We start from the raw sequence: 6,000 nt of genomic DNA, 5'->3' as shown, positions 1-6,000 counted from the left end.
GGGGGGTGGAGAGGGGGGGGGGGGTCGTGTTGGTGTGAGGATGGAAATGAAGGGCTGTAGAGGGGATAGATGTTGTCAGGAAAGAGAATGGGGAAGTTTGTGATGTGTTTTGGTGTATTCTTGTTCTTTTTCTGTCTTTGCTAGATTTCTCCCATGTTTCTGAACTCTCGTGTAGAGGTTTAGTTTATTTGATTTCAAAACAGGGAGAAGGGTATTCGCTATGATAGGGGTTTGTTCTGACAGTGTATGGAAAAGGTCAGTTTCTAGGTAAAGGGGTAAAGGTAATAGGGTAAAGATACAGTTGACCCTATGCTTAACTAATTAAGCACTATGCCATGAAGACCTGTGGGGGAATGGATGTATAGGCCCACGTTTTATTTGACCTCGGCAGTATTTGGAGGTGAGCGATCATTTTGACGCCCCGGCCGCTTTACCCCCGGGGGAAGAACCTCCGGTACCCATTGGATAGGCTTGATGAGCCCCAGAGTCGGTCTGGACGACATGGAGGAATGAAAAATCTTTCCCCCACCTCCACCTGTACTCGAACTCCGATCCCTTGGTCGTTCACCCCGTAGCCAGTCGCTATACCGACTGCGCTATCCCGGCTCTCTGGTCTCTAGGTAGAATCAAAATTAATTGTCCAGTCGAGTTTAAATTCTTTTGTGGGGCTGTAAAGCAAATTTCAGCAACATTTGATCCCATTCGGGAAAGCTGATTGCTTGATAACGCTTTGCTGAGACCCCTCTGTATTTGTAATTAGTTATTAGTTATTTGGAGAGGGTGGGTTTCCCCATGCACTTAGACCTGTATTGGTCCATTGTGCTTCCCTCTATGATTTCTACCAGCCTCTATATCCTACCGGTACTGGTGCTTACCATCAGTCCCGCCCAGCCAGCGAGACCGGCTCTACTGGCTGAGAAGTATCTATAATGCTTCCCCCATCTACCAGAGGTATTAGAGACTGCTGTTGGACGGGAAACGTCCGCAATTTTGGCTCAGTGACCTCCTTTGGAGATATGAGGTTCTTTTACGTGCCGTAAAGCTACGACACGGGACCCACGGCTTAAAGTCCCTCCCGGAGGACTTGTTCCCTGAATTTTTCCGCCCTTAAAAATTCGACGACCTCCGCCGGATATTTGAACCCGCGTACTACGAGTCATGAGGTGGGAACGTTACTTCTAGACTACGGAGGCCGCTTGTATTTGTAATTACTGTGAGACATGTTTCAACATGACGATAAATCGGACGAACAGCAATTAATATCAAGTACACCATCCACCGCATGAACACATACGCCCATGTAAATCCGCGTAATTATTATCCTTCATCTCAACACACGTCCTCAAACAAATGCACCACCTTAAGAATAATCCGCTTGAAAATGTCAGGACAAGGATAGCTTTCGAATTATTAATAACGAAAATTTTAAAATCCTGCTTACGAAGTGCACTTACCTTCATGAGATCTGAAAAATGCATGTCTACATTCCGTTACTAAATGGAAGGATAATCAGTCTTTTACGAATGTGTATAGGCCAAAGGCCACTACAATTTAGCCGCAGTAGGCAAACGGAGTGTGAAACATTTAGAACAAGTTGCCCGATGCTTCGGCATTTGAGGTGCGACATTAACTTATAGGTCACTTGAAGGCTGTCCAAAATGTTACATCGTTGATTACGCGGTTTGAATATTTGTAAGAGGAAATTTAGAACTGTTTTTTCTGTTTAATTTTGGATCTAATCATCCACTTCCCATACGTCATCATGGCGTAGTGCTTAATTAGTTTAGCAAAGGGACCCAACATATCATTGGAGTTTGCCTTGCAGTGTCTTACTCATAGTCACTCAGATTTGATTCGGCTTGACTGAACACTGATCGATTAGAGTTGGCGGTCTGAAGATGCGCATCAGGTTTAGTATTATATTTAAAATTTTCTGAGGGTTGCTGACAGATATACACTTCTGCATATGTCCTAAAGTTCCCGCCTTCAGTGCTGAAATTAATCGCTTCACATTCCTTAACGCAGTAAAATCAAATTAAAATTCCCTTGTGAATATTTCCAGTTGCATAGCTCCACATCAGGTCTAAAAATTTCTCACATTTATGAATTCTGAAAGTCCATTAGGATTTGCTGTGTTTAGGAAGACATTGTAAGACCCGTCTGAATAACAGCCTCCATCTACGTGTATATACTGGAGTGTTCTTTTCTTCCCACCAGATTTCTCGATTAAAATTTTGCATTCATTTTCCATTGGTGTTTTATACCGAAGTCCTGCTCATTGTTTTCTTGATTTACTCACCCAACTAATAGGGTGTTGAGGAGAATATTTGGACCCAACAGGGATGAAGTGACAGGAGGTTGGAGAAAACTGCATAATGAGGGGCTTCATAACTTGTACTCTTCTCCGAGTATAATTAGAATGATCAAGTCAAGGAGGATGAGGTGGTCAGGGCATGTAGCAAGAATGGGAGAGCTGAGGAATGCATGTAGAATATTGGGGGGGACGCCAGAAGGAAGGAGACCACTGAGAAGGCCAAGGCGTAGGTGGGTGGACAATATTTAAATGGATCTTAGAGAGATAGGATAGGATGGTATGGATTGGATTGATCTGACTCAGGATAGAGAACACGGTAATGAATTCATGAACACGGTAATGAATCTTCTGGCTCCATAAAATGCTGGGAAATTCTTGAGTAGCTGCAGATTTGGCTTCTCAAGAAGGGCTCAGGTCCATAAGTATGTAAGTAAGTAAGTAAGTAAGTAAATTAGTACTCACCCAAATAATATTTGACGAAGGTTAACATTCTCATCCGATAATTAAACTTCAGCCCATGTATTTATATACATATTTGACATTTCAGTTCAGCCTTTGTGTCGTGTACTAATTGTTTAGTCTTTGATTGGTTTTAATAACTACTTTGCTTTAAATGCTAGTCTTTGATTGGTTTTAATAACTACTTTGCTTTAAATGCAACACACTCTTCGCGCTTTTATTTTTATATTTAGCAATGACCAATATTCTTGGAGTGACCAAGTGAAGGAACATGAGATGGGGAAGGCATGTAGCATGTATGGAGGAAGGACGTGCAGACAGACAGTTTTGGTAGAAGAGCATGAAGGAAAGAGAAAACTATAAAGAAACAGAAGTAGATGACAAGATAATATTGCAATTGGTAGAAACATAATGAGGTGTGGACTTACTTCATCTCGTTCAGATGGGGACAAGTGGCGTGGTCTTGTGGACATGGCGATGAATTAAATTAAGCGGCTAAGTTCTGTTAAGTCGTACGAAGTGTGTCTTATGTAATGACCCTGGCAGCTGTACGTGTACAGGTTCACATTTAGTTACATGTAATTCCCAGAGTAACTTCCGTCTTCTCGGCAAAATAACGTACGTATTTTCATTCCTGACGGGTGAATACGACCTGCCATGCAAGGTCTTATTGGTACAGGCCTAATCACCATTGTTGCAAATTTCTATGACAGGCTCTGGATGCCCCAGTTACCTAAACTAAGTATTTCCTCTTACATTAATTGCATAGTATTTTATATAATTAAGCATTTATAGCTTACCTCTTACTTAACTTCAAGCTACGTCGTTTGTATTTCCTTTTGTTATTAAGTTATTGATAACAGCGGCTTTGTTCAATTTCTTATCCCAGGGCCTTCACGTTTTAGGCCTTATTCTTTTCTGTCCCGTGGCATTCTCGTCCAAGCCATTCCCTAAGCCTGTAATTACTATGACGAAGACAGCCTTGTATATCAAATATCCCCTTGCATTTACGTAATGGTTTGGTGGTTAAGTTATGGCTTAATAGTTTCTAATATTGAGTTCCGTTTACTGATGACCCACGCCGTCCAGAATAAGTTATCAGGAAGTTGTAAATAAGTCTGTTAAAGGCAAAGTTTTTCATGCGCTTGATTAATTAAACACCACTCAACGAAGACGTATGAAGTGGAGGTATAGATCTACCATTCTTGATCTGGGAGCTGAATGGAGTTATATGGTGAGATTCACGCCCCGGCCGCTTTACTCCAGGAGAAAGAAATCCCCGTTCTAATTATACTGGAGGCTGTGTGGGCTCCATAGCCGGTCTTGAGGACGTGGAGAAGAGGGAAGCCTTTTGCTGCTGCCTTGAATCGAACCCCGCTATGCCGATTAAGCTATCCTGGCTTCAAAATAAGTCCATTAAAGACTATTAGATACACGTGATCCAGTACGTCAGCTAATTTCAAGAAGCTGAAATGAAACGTTAAATGTCTGTTCTGGTATTTTGACTTTCAAGAGATTTAATTTGGAGACTTCCCTAAGGACAAAGAGAAGCAAAGCGGCCTCCGTAGTCTAGGGGTAACGTTCCCACCTCATGACTCAAGGTACGCGGGTTGAAACCCGGCGGAGGTCGTGGAATTTTTAAGGGCGGAAAAATTCAGGGAACAAGTCCTCCGGGATGGACTTTAAGCCGTGGGTCCCGTGTCGTAGATTTACGGCATGCAAAGATCCTCATGTCTCTAGGAGACCTCTGAGCAAAATTAGGCAAAAAGTTTCCAGCCCAAGTAGTTTCCAATGCCTCCGGTAGATGGGGGAAATATTGGGTACCACTCCCAGCCTCGCTGGCTGAACGGGGCTGATAGCAAGTACCAGTACCGGCAGGGTATGGCGACTGGTAGAATATCAAAGGTAGACGTACAATAAACTATTAGTCGCGGTGCATGGGGAAACCCACCTCCTCCAATAATAATAATAATAATAATAGGAGAATCAAGGAAACGTCTCATTTAGTGGCGTCCGTAAGAAGAGCAGAAAACAGAAGCTGCCCAGTTCTTTCTCCCTTTCAGAAACCTGGTTACAACATGACGCTGGAGCTAACAGTCTGTTTTAGAGGTAATATTCCGGAGTGCTCGGTTCTGTTTTCGGCCGGGACACCTGATATTCCTCAGTCCCTCTAGATACTGGGACAATTAGGACATGACCACTTCCTACCAAACTCTCCAAATTCATCATTATTCCATCATCTGGAACTATGCAGTCTAGTTAATAACAGTATCAGTAAACAATTACCTAATATGTAATGATTTCTGTGCGTTCTTCGTCGAAGATCAGTGGGCTCTCAGGTTAGGTCAGTGCGTTCTGACTTCCCGAACTCTTCCGGACGTGACTCGTGAGACACATCACCCTGTTTGCATATTTGTAACTGTATAGACCTGTAAATCTATTGTTATTATTAATACTTTTTCCTTTTTTGTGAAGGAACTGTTACTAAAATAGAGCTTCTTTCCGCTTTAAATGTGTTTGATGTAACCTCAGCGTTCTGAACCATCACCATTTTTTTTGTAATTTTTTTTACGTACAGTATTTCATGTGTAATGAATGGGTATGTTGTGATTCATCTCCATGTCACATTTCATGGGTCCAGCTCTAATATTTCATTACTTGTCATCATCGAACGGAAAGTGATGTAGACTTTTTACATAACCATGGTGTTATTTTACATTAAAAAAATTGCTTCTCTTTCGAATCTCTCTTACCATATAAAATTTCGTGGCCCTAAATTTAGTGTCGCTTGTCGCGCTGTCACCTCAAGATTTTGTGCTTCCGTCATGATACTGTTGTTTATAGGAAATAAAAAAGTAGCCCCTTCTGGCCTGAAGTTCTTGCCAACTTTCGTGAGAGTCGAGGAACCGATCGAAAGGTTCTGACACACACACACACGTACTCTCTCTCTCTCACACACACACACACACACACACAGAATGGTGTCCTCACGAGTATACTTACTTTCGTTGATGAAGAGAATTAGGCGCAAAGTATTTTTTATTCCTAGTGGGGTGGGACTAAGTCCCTTGTACTGCGGCCACTTGTGGACTATTGTACCAGCCCCAGATGATAGGTGAGGGTGATTGTGGAGAAATTGGTGGAATGAAGATTGGCGGGGGAAACCGAAGTACTCGGAGAAAACCTGCCACTTTGTCCACCACAAATCCCACTTGACCAGACCCGGG

General features: G+C 42.5%; 1 protein-coding gene across 2 annotated transcripts in view; it reads left to right on the top strand.

Annotated features, from left to right (window-relative positions):
* LOC111861889 (homeotic protein ultrabithorax) overlaps positions 1-6,000 on the top strand; it is a 744,815-nt gene that overhangs the window by 147,769 nt on the left and 591,046 nt on the right. The gene's annotated exons all lie outside the window — the stretch shown is intronic.

The sequence above is a fragment of the Cryptotermes secundus genome, unplaced genomic scaffold (assembly GCF_002891405.2).
Source record: "Cryptotermes secundus unplaced genomic scaffold, Csec_1.0 scaffold180, whole genome shotgun sequence".
NCBI classification, from domain to species: domain Eukaryota; kingdom Metazoa; phylum Arthropoda; class Insecta; order Blattodea; family Kalotermitidae; genus Cryptotermes; species Cryptotermes secundus.
The sequence above is the reverse complement of the archived record's forward strand: the minus strand, read 5'-3'. Positions and strand labels throughout refer to the sequence as shown.